Source organism: Rhinoderma darwinii, chromosome 5 (assembly GCF_050947455.1).
Source record: "Rhinoderma darwinii isolate aRhiDar2 chromosome 5, aRhiDar2.hap1, whole genome shotgun sequence".
Taxonomy (NCBI): Eukaryota; Metazoa; Chordata; class Amphibia; order Anura; family Rhinodermatidae; genus Rhinoderma; species Rhinoderma darwinii.
Genome location: NC_134691.1, coordinates 162910809 through 162924735, shown reverse-complemented (window position 1 = coordinate 162924735; position 13927 = coordinate 162910809). Strand labels below are relative to the sequence as shown.

At 40.6% G+C, this 13927-nt stretch overlaps 1 protein-coding gene across 1 annotated transcript in view; it reads right to left on the bottom strand.

Moving 5' to 3' along the window:
• The window catches only part of BCL2 (BCL2 apoptosis regulator), a 168689-nt gene that overhangs the window by 139673 nt on the left and 15089 nt on the right, over window positions 1-13927 (bottom strand). The gene's annotated exons all lie outside the window — the stretch shown is intronic.

Sequence of the window (13927 nt, the reverse complement as noted above, 5' to 3'; positions counted from 1 at the left end):
CTGCAGTTAAAGGGACAGTGTCATGATTTTATTTTTTTATTAATTTGTGTTTTTATTTAATAAATGATATTGACTTTATTTAATTTTTCACACACAAAGTTTTTTTTTATTGACAATTTCTTACTGTACTGGGGGCTGCCATGTTTTATGTCATTTGTCTATGTGTCTGTTAACAACACATACACAGATGGAATACGGCAGCACAGTGCATAGGACACAATGAACGGGAGCCATCCTTTGCCTCTGCCATCTTGCTCCGTACTGCGAAGACGCAGTTCAGAGCCACACAGCAGAGGCGCTGGTTTGTAGGGAGATAGCAGGCGCCATTCTGAAGAACAGCTGCACTGCAGGTAAGGTGTGTGTGTGTCTGTCTCTGTCCCTCTCTCACAAACCCCAGCTTTCGTGACCCCCAGTGGGCCCCCCCCACGCCCTCCCTCTGTCACTAGATGTATTGTCAGTGTGGACGGTGTGCGGACTGTGATCAGGTGAGGAAGTGAGGGATCAGTCAGCAGGGGGCCGGGGAGGAGAGCAGCAGATGGTTATTCCTATCACAGAGTGGTGTGACAGTCTCCTCTACTGCGGAGGAGACTGTCAGCAAGATAGTCTCCTCCAGCGTCCCCAGACAATCTTGCTGACAGTCTCCTCCAGCGTCCCCAGACAGTCAGCAGGATTGGGTGGTGATGCTGGAGGAGACTGTCAGCAAGATTGTATGGTGATGCGTCCCCACCCAATCTTGCTGACCATCTCCTCCATCATCACCACCCAATCTTGCTGACATTCTCCTGCAGCGTCACCATACAATTCTGGTGACAGTGATGCTGGAGGAAACTGTCAGCAGGATTGTTTGGGGACGCTGGAGGAGACTGTCAGCAGGATGGAGGGATAAAGACATTTAGCAGGAGAGGCATGTAAAATGCGCAAAAAAAAAAAAAAACGTGTCAAAAACACGCCGTGTGAACCGGTCAACTGAAAAGTCATTCACTTCACTTTCATCATTCTAAGGTATGTTCACACGCAGCGTTTTCAGCCGTTTTTCGGGCCTTTAATGTCCCGAGAAATCGGAAGCAGAACGCCTCCAAACATCTGCCCATTGGTTTCATTGGGAAATACAGTATTCTGTTCCGACGGGGCGTTTTTTTTTTACATGGCCATTTTCCAAAAACGGCACGTACCGTCCACCGCAGACTTCCATTAAAAACCAAAAATAAGGGATTGATCATACAATCATTCTAGCTAAATTGTAAGGCTATGTTCACACAGGTCGGATAAAGGTACACAGCGCACAACTCTTGGGCCTCATTCACACGAGCGTATTTCACGTTCATGTTACGTGCCTGAAAATAACGGACACCACACAGACCTATGCAAGTCAATGGGGCCATTCAGACATTCAGTGTTTTTTCGCGCAGTGTGTGTCCGCTGCGTGAAACTCACTGCATGTCCTGTACTTGTGCGTTTTTTGTGCATCACGCATCCATTGAAGTCAATGGGTGCGTGAAAATCACTGACAAGCACCATACACTGATGTCACACGGAACTGCAATACAGGAAAAATGCTGCGGTTTTTACGCGCGTAAAACGGACACGTTCGTGTGAATAAGGCCTTATAGTCATCATACATGGATGCAACCAGACGGACATTTTCTCACGAGTATCAGTTAATTGCAGGAGTTTAGGAAATAATTTGTGCTTTGCTCTTTATACATTAACAAAGTCTTAAACTTCAGAGTAGAATATTTAGGGGTTAGGATTAAGTTTACATATCTTAAATTTCAAATCTAGGTTGATTCAGACCTGTATTTTATGCAGCCAGACACCTCTTCAGCTTTTCCCCAAATATAAGAATGCCAAAACATTTTATATCTACCAGATGGAGATCACATCTCAAATCAAAGAAAAGGGAATGACATATTTACACCGTCCAGAGCACAGGATACCCCATGATGGCTGACCATGCTGGTAGACTGGTGATAAGCAATGCTCCCATATGTCACCGTTTTTGGACAGTAGATTATTAAATTAGATTGTATATTACAATAAAAAATAAATTTAAAAAAGTTATAAAAGGAAAATATCCACTGCAGGATAATGTTCTCATTCAGTATATGAGTGTCCACCTATGTGCAATGTTATATTTTATTACCCTATGGTTTGCGTTACTATCAATTAGAAACAATTTACAATTTAGTTCCATTTATATGTAGAAAATTAGTCATAGCAGATTTTGGGGTTTCTCTAAGGAATCCAAATATGAAGTCACAAAGAGAATCTCAAATTTCAAGATTATTTTTAACTATTTATAGACAGATATATCCTGCAATTATGTTTAAATATAACAAAAGGGAAAAAAAAGAAACAAAAGCGCATTTAATGGGTCATTTGCTGTACGGGGGATTAGATGTTAACTGCTCTCTGCCATTTGCTGGTAAATAGTCTAAATCTTTTGAAAATAGGGTTGTAACTATACAGTTTACATGACACCTTTCTAATGGTTCAATATATCATGACACTAGACACAAGATGCTTTCATTGCTTAGCACCAGTAGGAACCTATTATGTACCTTATAGAACATGAGATAAATAAAAGGTATTTCAGTCCCTACCTTCAAAAAGGTTTCGATTAAACCAAGTAAACATTTTTGGCACTGTAAGAGGAAAGAACCAAAATTTCCAATCCCCGCTATTATGCAGATTCAGCACGGCTGCCTGATGGATCCATCCTGTTAAAAATTTTGTTTCCATTGTGCATTTCTAAATAACCCATAAAAACGGAAACACAAAATGAAGAAGATCGAGGTGTCCCCGGTTGCACTCCTTGGCTGAGACATCAGAAAGCAGAGAACGTTGTAGTATAAACCAAGGCATCATCCAACTGGAGAGGTTCTTAATCTACAGCTGGAGATTGTGCTATTTGTAGAACAGCCTCCATTTGTTACATTGAAGCTTTAAAATAATGTAAACATATAGATATAATGAAGTAATACAGATGTTGAGATGATTTGTTATTTTAATTATAACAATCAAGTTTTTAAGATCGCTTAGGAAAGAAAACACCATTAGAAGTCTCATGATATGTATGACTGTCTTAGGATCCTTTAAAAATGTGACGTAAAGTCATAGGACTATGAATTGTTTAGGCTATGGTGTACAAATTCTACAGTTACATTCAAGTTCTAAAATCATAAGCAGTATGGGTGAGGCATTTCATTTAGAAAGCGAAGAAGTATTAAACAAAAAAACACATTGATGTTAGTATTCAAAGATAGAAACAACTAGAATTTGTCATTTGTGATAACATTATGCACATAAGGAATAAAGAAAAAAAAAATTAACTGACTAATGGCAAACATTCATTGGAACATATTCTCCTTTTCATAGTACGGAATGTTCAAACCTTTTATTAAAAGTTTAAAGGCCCACGACAAGGGCTACATTTTGATGGCTACACATGGGGAATCTCTAAAATGGCAAGTCTTGAGGGGTATTTCCGGTATATAGTGGTTAGTACCTACTAAAAGTGGTCCAAGGAAGGACAACCAGTGTACCAGCGAAAGGGTTAGGAGCGACGAAGGCTCATTGATGCGCATGGGGAGAGAAGACTATCCCGATCCCAAAGAAGAGCTACTGTAGCTGAAATTGCGGAGGTTAAAGAGACTCTGTCACCAGATTATAAGTGCCCTATCTCCTACATAATCTGATCGGCGCTGTAACGTAGAGAACAGCAGTGGTTTTTATTTAGAAAAATGATCATTTTTGAGCAAGTTATGAGCTAGTTTAGATTTATGCTAATGAGTTTCTCAATGAACAACTGGGCGTTTTTTTACTTTTTACCAACTGGGTGTTGTAAAGTGGAGTGTATGAGGCTGACCAATCAGTGACTAATCAGCGTCATACGCTTCTCATTGTTCCAGCCCAGCTTCTTTCACTGCACAATCACACTGTGCTGTGGATCATGCTGGGCTGGAACAATGAGAAGTGTATGACGCTGCATGGCACAGACCAGTCAAGGTGCCCATTCTAACCCGTCCACCACCCAAAGCAATTGGCATGTGAGAATCACACTTACCGAGGAAAGAGAAGGCACTGGTATGCACTATAGGAAGGCAAGCCGGCGAAAGCAGCATGATGCCCTGGGCAATGATCTGCTGCAAACCCTTGGATCCTGGTTACTTTGACACGCACTACCTAGCTAGATATTATTGCAGACCAAGTACAACCCTTTATGGCAATGGTATTACCCAATAGCAGTGGCCTCTTTCAGCAGGATAATGCGCACTGCCATACAGAAACATTTTTCAAATTTGCCACACCTCGCAAATTATAGGACTTAAAGGGGTATTCCACCAGAGTGGTCACTCAGAGCTGAGGGAAGCGGCTGGCAGCAGTCAGTGAGGAGAGCCTGGAGCACTTGAACATTAAGCTGCAGTCTCAATTGCACTTGCAGTCGCGGTGCCAGGGGCATCAAAATGTTGATTTCTCAGTCATGCAACTTGCATGATCGATCACAGATATCGCTACACTGTCCTCCCCCTCCTCTATAAAGTGTCGTCAGCAGTTTTAAGGGCTCAAAACTGCTGACAGATTCCTTTTAATGTTCTGGCTGATCGTTGTACTTGCTGCATATCACACACCCATTAATTCATAACTAGAGATGAGCAAATTCATTTATTAAGTGTGTATTTTATGTGGTTCAACTTTTGAATTTCAACCAATATAAGATTTGACATGGCTCTGGGAACAGGCGAGAACGATTTTGAGTACTTTGGGGTATTTTCCACTGTTCTATGAGAAGGCTAAGCCATTACCACACCATGAATGACCAGTGGTTACCACCAGCTATTTTCATGCAATACTATTTACAGGGAGTGACTAACCAAAAGAGAACACTCACACATTTTAGGGCTGAAGTCCTGAACTCATTCTTAAAGTGAATGATCTTTAGGTTATTCACATTATATCGCGAATCAGTGATTTGTGAATCGGAACAGGATACATTTTAAAAGCCAATTTGGCAAATGGTAGAGTGAGTTTTATAGAATTTGCTAATTTCTATTTGTAACATTACTTCTCTCGAATGCAAGGTGCGAATACAAAAGTAGTGGTTGGCAAGCCAGCCAGCTGGGTAGTTTAGATTATTAGCTGGTTAATTCGCATAATAGTTTTCTAAGCCAGTAAACAGAAAGAAAGATAATTATCATTACATATAATTTGCTAGATAAACTTTCAGAACTTTTTTCTTTTGTTGAAGGTTTTTACAAGTGGAAGGTAGCAACTCTTCTTCAAAGCTAAAAGAAGCACTGTTTGAGGATTTCACATATTACTCCTTATGGAACGATTTAAAAAAAAAAAAAAAAAAACACATTACATTGTGGATTTGTGCAAATTATCTTGTTACAAACACAGATGTAAAACAATCAAGATTTATGAGTGAAAAAAAATAATCTTAATTGCTCTGTGTAATTTTTTGTAAACCTATAGCAATCCCTGCCAAACACAATGAAATTAGCTTCTCATCTAATGGTTTACTGACATTTAACAAATGCCAGATACAAGTATATGTCAGCGTAATTTAACAAATATTATTTGTGCCATGTGTTTACAAGAATATTGTGCGAACCCATGTGATACATATAAGTCATCCAATATGACCTCGTCCACCCAGACAATGTTTTGCTTCTGAAGTTACCATTTAAAGCCCAACTATACTCAGAATATGGAAGCTCAGATGCGACAGCGTGCCGCCCTAGTCTGCACAGATCATCAAGTCATTCCCACATCTATGGTCCTGTTTGGCATGTATTTGTCACTGAAAACCTGCTTTAACTGTCCTTAAAGAGGCTCTGTCACCAGATTTTGCAACCCCTATCTGCTATTGCAGCAGATCGGCGCTGCAATGTAGATTACAGTAACGTTTTTATTTTTTAAAAACGAGCATTTTTGGCCAAGTCATGACCATTTTTGTATTTATGCAAATGAGGCTTGCAAAAGTCCAACTGGGCGTGTTGAAAAGTAAAAGTACAACTGGGCGTGTATTATGTGCGTACATCGGGGCGTGTTTACTACTTTTACTAGCTGGGCGTTGTGTATAGAAAAAAAGTTTAGGAGGATTCCTCCAGCTCACCTTATCGTATGTGTAGACTTGCACACGGATCCTCGTGTCGGCACACGCATGAAATACAGGGAAAAACAAAGAGATGGATCCAGCGCTGTGTCCTTGAGGTTTGTTTAAAATCGGAAACTATTTCCAAGTTTTAATGAAAATAAATATAAAAACAGGTAGCGTTACAAATAGATATTCTCAAATAGATCGTAGGATTTATGGCAGTGTGAGCGGTGCCTACGCGTTTCTGACGCATGCAGCGTCCTTAGTCATGGTTTAAACAAACCTCAAGGACACAGCGCTGGATCCATCTCTTTGTTTTTCCCCGTTGTGTATAGAAGTATCATCCACTTCTCTTCAGAACGCCCAGCTTCTGGCAGTGCAGACACAGCCGTGTTCGAGAGATCACGCTGTGACGTCACTTCCCCAGGTCCTGCATCGTGTCGGACGAGCGAGGACACATCGGCACCAGAGGCTACAGATGATTCTGCAGCAGCATCGGCGTTTGCAGGTAAATCGATGTAGCTACTTACCTGCAAACGCTGATGCTGCTGCAGAATCAACTGTAGCCTCTGGTGCCGACACGATGCAGGACCTGTGAGTGACGTCACAGATCTGCACTGCCAGAAGCTGGGCGTTGTGAAGAGAAGTGGATGATACTTCTCATCAGAACGCCCAGCTAGTAAAAGTAGTAAACACGCCCCGATGTACGCACATAATACACGCCCAGTTGTACTTTTACTTTTCAACACGCCCAGTTGGACTTTAGCAAGCCTCATTTGCATAAATACAAAAATGGTCATAACTTGGCCAAAAATGCTCGTTTTTTAAAAATAAAAACGTTACTGTAATCTACATTGCAGCGCCTATCTGCTGCAATAGCAGATAGGGGCTGCAAAATCTGGTGACAGAGCCTCTTTAACATGGAGGGAAGAAGGTAGTCACTGATGAAGCAGTAGCGAGTTCACAAAAAATATTTGTGACTACTTTAGGCTTCGTTCACAACTGCGTCAGGGCTCCGTTCAGGCGTTCCGTCGGAGCTTCCAGCCAGAACGGAACTCTGACTGTATCAAACGGAAACCATAGATTTCCGTTTGCATCTCAATTGATTTCAATGGTGACGGATCCGGTGCAAATGTTTTTTGTTTGTCTCCGTTGTGCAAGGGTTCCCGTAGTTTTGACAGAAGCAGAACAGTAGCCTTAGAGCCATAAAACCTGAGGCTACACAGCAGTCAAAACAGACTGCTACTGAATCACTTATCAATATAAATATCATACGTCTATCAATTTCTTCAGTTCAGGTCATGTTAATGAAGTAATCAATAGGGCATTTGGAAGGAGTAATGCTGAAAGGTACAGATATCAGAACATAGGGCAGGGCAAGGCAAATAAAAAGTGCAAGGCAAAAGGGGAGTAGTTGCCTCTGAAAAATGAGAGGTGGAATCTGAATGATTGTTAGAGGCCCTTTGGAAAATAAAAGCAGCGATGTGATTTGTTGCCATGGACAAATATTCCACTTTTCCTTGGCACCAGTTTTGATAAATCTTCCCTAATTTTCACTTGGCCATAATATGAAACATTTTAAAAGGGGTTATGTTTTTGTCTCTTCCTGTGAACTTGGACGGTGGGGATGCCACAAGTTGTATATCCAATGTACGGCAGTGAAAAGTGCATCCATTCATTTCAGTGGACACCGATAGGGGTAAAACAAGGTTCTATAGTTTCTCCCATCCCTTGGGTGAACTTGATGGACATATGTATTTTTTTCAACCGCACTATGGAACCTTATGCAAATGGTAAATCTACACCAAGATGCTAAGGTTGTGACATGGTGATGGAAACTAAAGTTCTGACTAGAGACCTTCAAAAAAGTAAATGTTCACATGCTGAAGAATTTATATGGCAGAATGAAACACCTACAAGATGGACACAAACATCTGTTCAGCTACAACTTGTACCCTCAAATGTGTTGCCCAGTGAGGAAAAGGTCGTGACGCTGGTTGTCTGCAGACCATAATTAATACATTTTTAGACAATGTAAAACGTCTGTACTACTTGTTTATAAAGCTACCACATCGGACAGCACTTAGGCCGGATTATTGGATAGGACATGGTAGGGAAGGGGCAATAGCTTGTTTTTTCTTTTCCGTTCATTCATTTTTTTTTTTTTGTGTGAGATCAGAAGTCAGAGAAGGGGGAATGGTAGAGCTTCCCAACAGATAGGTTTATCTTTCTTCCCCCTCTGGCATTTGCTCTCCTAAGGAAAACCAGCGTTTAGTTTTAGCAGTTTTCTGGCATTTTTAGTGCTGCCAATTGCTTCCTGGAGTGGCTAAATGTTATACGTGTGTGAATAGGAATCGAAAAATTCTCACGGACACACAGCTATAGCGAATGCTGCCAGGAATGTTTATAAAATCACAGCATGCTCTAGTTTGCGGTTCTGTAGCAGTCCAACTCCAATGCGGGAACCTTGCTTTTCACATGTAGTAGCAATCATGCCATTTTTCAATAAAAAACAACAAAACAAACGTACTAACAGTTCTCAAATGCACAGCCACCAGAAATGTTTTACCAGAAAATAATAATTTTTTTCATTCAACTTATATTTTAAAAACTATTATATACTCTTTGTTTTTGTTCAATTTTCAGGATTCTGAAATAACAATTTTTATAGTTGTCACAAGAGCTTACACAGTAATGTTTTGTACAGGAGAGTACGCACACATATTGCCGAGTGCTAACTTGGAGCACTTTCTTTACAATATACAGATTATATAGAATATATTCCATATGTAGCAGAATTAACCAACGTCAATTGGTCACTGATAGCTCAGTTAGGCCTCATGTACATAGTAGAGCAGTGTGCGAGAAGCTCTTACGCCAGCACACGGAGGCCTTATGGTTCTCTAGTAAAGAGCCATGCAGCCTCCATGTGCTGCCGTACCACAGTCAGTTAGCTGCTGTACGTAGAGATATTCTCCTCACAAGCAAAGCTTCTTAGGGAGAAGACCTCCGTACATATGGCATCCGATGAACATGCCAGGATGTTATTTCTGTTGGATTCATACGGAATCCAACAGAGAAAAAAACCAAAAACCACTACTGATGCATACTATTGCACGGATATTGTGACTATTACATGTATGGACATCGCGGTCTCCGATGCAAGTGGCCATTAACAGCTACGAAAAGGACACATCAGAATTTGCAAGAGATCTGAGGGGTAAAAGCAGAACAGTAGGGGCGAGGAATTTTATTGTTATTAGATTACAAAAAGGTGTTTTTAGTTCAAATTGGATTTATTAAAGATAAAAAAAAAAAATCTAAAAATCTGACTTGCATCGGCCTTGCTGGTTTGAAACATTAGACACTAACAGTAAAGACTATTTGGAGTGATTAACAGATTCTAATAAGAGAAACGTTTGTAAATGTATCCACTTCCTTCTCGGTCTTCTACTTCCTATTTCACTAAAGGATGAATAAATTATTGTAGGATTGTGTAATCTGCTGTAATCATTCATAAAACCATGTGATTGTGCTGGAAATAAACCACTTCCTGTACTATGAGGACTTCATAGAAGTTATACACAAACGCAGCACTCAGTGTCATTAATAATGATGAATATTTCAGAATGCCCAGAAGAGTGCCCTTACCCATCAGCACTATGAATCATTGTAATAAAGGTAAATACAGACAATAGGGCACAGATGTCATGATAGGATCTATTTAGGTTCAGGTTCTCCCCCATGTAAGTTATAAAGCCGTACTTTATAGTACACCGTCTCAGCTGCTACGGAACATATTTTCTGGCAATTGCTATGGACTGACATGACGTCCCCCCTCAGGTGGAAATAAAGGTTGACTTAGAAGGCTGAACCAAGTAAGAGGAGTGAAGACACAAACAGACATAAGGAGAAGAAAAGAAGTTGCCAGGAAGAACGTGAGAAATATTGCAGATGGGCCTGATCATTCAAGTGGGAAGCAACGTTCTCAACAGTGGTCTAGTATAGTACAATTCCAATGTCACAACCCACCTGTTAGGCCACTTTGAGATGGGCATCATACAAGTGCCTTTTTTGTGTTCCCGACGCAACACCCAGGCCTCCAGTGGTTCTTTAGAACCAGGGAGAGTACCATGGAATCCTATGGTGCTCCAACACCGGTTCTGATGACCTGCAGGAGGTCCGAGTTTTGCATCTGTAATATGGGCATTTTTCCATTCTGTTTTTAAATTAATAGAAAAAAAAAATAGGAACAAAAAAGTACAAAAGTACGCATAATAGCATGTTGTAGTTATAAAGAGCGCTGCCACATTTAGGGCATGTTCACATGCAAGATCAAAAACTGCTGAAAGTTCTGGAGCTGTTTTCAGAGAAAACAGCCTCTGAATTTCAGCCATTTTTAAGCCTATAACGTTTTTTTTTACGTTTTTGGAGCTGTATTCCTATTGACATAATAAAATCACCTCCAAAAAAGCCACAAGAATGGACATGCTACTTTTTACGAGGCTTCGTTTTAAAGAGGCTCTGTCACCAGATTATCAAATCCCTATCTCCTATTGAATGTGATGGGCGCTGCAATGTAGATAACAGCAAAGTTCATTTTTCCCAAGTTATGAGCAATTTTATATTTATGCAAATTAGCTTTTCAATGGACAACTGGGCGTGTTTTCTCGTTTTACCAACTGGGCGTGTATTGTGTTTTTACCAACTGGGCGTTGTGAATAGAAGTGTATGACGCTGACAAATCAGCATCATACACTTCTCATCGTTCCCACCCAGCTTCTTTCACAGCAGACACAGCGTGACGTCACCCACAGGTCCTTCAACCTTGTCGTCGGACAAAGAAGATACATCGGTTTCAGGCGTCCAAAAGGTTAATATGCTCGTCTCTAGGGAGTTTGCTATGCTTACCTGCACATGGTGATTCTGCTGCAAATTCAAATGTACTCTGACGCCTGGAGCGGATGTGTCTTCTCTCTTCCGACGCCAATGTTGAAGGACCTGTGGGTGACGTCACGCTGTGTGTCTGCAGTGAAAGAAGCTGGCTGGGAATGATGACGTCACCCACAGGTCCTTCAACCTTGGTGTCGGAAGAGAGAAGACACATCAGCTCCAGGCATCAGAGTACAGTTGAATTTGCAGCAGCATCACCATGTGCAGGTAAGCATAGCAAACTCCCTAGAGACGAGCATATTAACCTTTTGGACGCCTGGAGCTGATGCATGTTCTTTGTCCGACGACAAGGTGGAAGGACCTGCGAGTGACGTCACGCTGTGTCTGCTGTGAAAGAAGCTGGGTGGGAACGATGAGAAGTGTATGATGCTGATTTGTCAGCGTCATACACTTCTATTCACAACGCCCAGTTGGTAAAAACACAATACACGCCCAGTTGGTAAAACGAGAAAACACGCCCAGGCGTCCATTGAAAAGCTCATTTGCATAAATATAAAATTGCTCATAACTTGGGCAAAAATGATCGTTTTTAAAAAAAAAAACAAAAACAAAAAAAAAAAACCTTTGCTGTTATCTACATTGCAGCACCCATCACATTCAATAGGAGATAGGGATTTGATAATCTGGTGACAGAGCCTCGTTAAGGGTTTTTTTTTTTAAATTCAGCAGCGTAAAAATAAGCCTTGTGTGAACAGCACAGTGTATTTCCCATTGAAATCAATGGTAAACTGTGTGCAGGTTTATTTCAAGTGTATTTTGGAGAATAAAACAAAGCTTTTTTGCTCCAAAATCAGCCTGAAAATAAGCCGTGTAAACATACCCTTAGCATACATCATCATAGATTGCAACGATTACAAAGTCCACTAACAAAAAGCTTAATCATGACTTTCAATAGGGTAGGGTGGAAAAAAATAAGAAGGAATGCGGTGGAAAAACCAGTGGTCACAGAGAAAAATAGAAGGAGGAGACAGAAATAGTGATTTTGACATTAGAGAAGTTGACATTATATAAGTTTGCTTATTACATAGGTGACAGATGCTCTTCAAAAAGGGAAAAACGCAAAATAGCCATTGTTGTCCAATGGCTATTACCTCTTTAATAGGAAGTATTACTTCATCAGAGGCAGCTGAAGCAAAAGGCCACCTTGTTTCATGGTAAGCTATGTTGGATGGCATCAGCTACCAGGGAGGTTGGCAACTCTGCCCCTATGAATGTTCACCAGCTTTTGTCATCATTGTTATAGATACACTGCAGGAGAGTTACATATGCTGAAAACCAGCAAATTGAAAGGTTTCTGACGGTGCCAGGCAGCTGTCCCAGCAGTGCTTTCGGTGTCAGCCTCTGTAAGGACATGCCCTATTGACAAGGGGAAATGTAATGCCCAGTTAATTCATTCATACATTTCAGGAAGGATTAACAGAGGAACAGCAGAACGCAGAGTTCTAAGAAATGGCATTGGTGGCGGACCCGAATTCTGGAACCTGAAATTTTTAATAACCATATTTGTGCAACTTCTGTATATGTACATATTGATCTAGTCAAAAGAGTAGACTTGTTAGTCATCAACCATGTGGACCAAACTCCTAGTAAACTCTGATGGTGACCTCAAAGCGGTCTACGACCACTACACATAGTATTTTATGTATAAATAGTAAATACCCGCTGAGCCCCAGCTTTTAATCAAGTTATCTCACAGACCTAGTACAAAGCATACCAGGAATATAGATCATTCTACCATCCAGCAAACAATTCTTTACTCTTATACATATTCAGATTTCTGCACATGAAGTCAGCTTCAAATCTGGCCATCTGTTCAGTGGATCATGTGCAACAACATTTCTAGGAAACGTACAAACCCTTGCAGACATTGTTTTTCTTTTAATACTTATTGCCACCACACCATTTTATTGACATTCATTTATTTGTGTAATTTGACATAGTCTAGTATAAAAAAATTAATACAAATTTTAACCCCTTAGTGACCAACCTATTTTAGGCCTGAATGATCAAGCAATTTTTTTTTGTTTTTCCATCGTCGCATTGAACTCATTCCCGCACCTTGACGTAACTGCACGTCAAGGTGAGCAGTAACTTCGCGCACCTTGACGTGCAGTTACGTCTGGACTTTGACAGTTAACCATCATGCGGCGCTACACCGCAGCGGCAGTTAACTGTGCAGGGTGTCTGCAGTTGATTTTGGCAGTTAACCACTAAAATGCAGCGGTCGATTGTGATCGCCGCATTTAAGGCGTTGAGAGCAGATCGGCAGCCCCCACATGAAATCACGGGGGATCGCGATGGTTGCCATGGCAACTGGAGGCCAGGCCAGACAATGGCCTCCGGGCTGCCATGTACGGAAGCCTATGAGGACCAGCCGGAGGCTGAATACATTACACTACCTAGGTGGTGTAATGTATTATAACAGCGATCAGAGCTGAAAAGTCTTCAAGTCCCCTAGTGGGACAAGTATTATAAAAAAAAAAAAAAAAAAAGAAGGGGAAATAAGTTAATATAAAAGGTTTTTAGAAAAGTTAGAAGTTACAAAAACAAAAAATACTTTAATTCTTATTATAGGGAAAAAATTAACATGTTAAAAAAAAGTACACAGATTTGGTATCACTGCGTTCGTAACGACCCAAACTATAAAACTAGAATGTTATTTTTCCCGCACGGTGAACACAGCCAAAAAAATAAGTAAAAAAACAATGCCAGAATCACTATTTTTTGGTCACCACCCCTCCCAAGATGCAGAATAAAAAGTGATCATAAAGTCGCATCTAACCCAAAATAGTACCAAATAAAAACTACAACCCGTCCCGCAAAAAACAAGCCCTTACACAGAATTTTTGACTGGAAAATAAAAAAGTAATT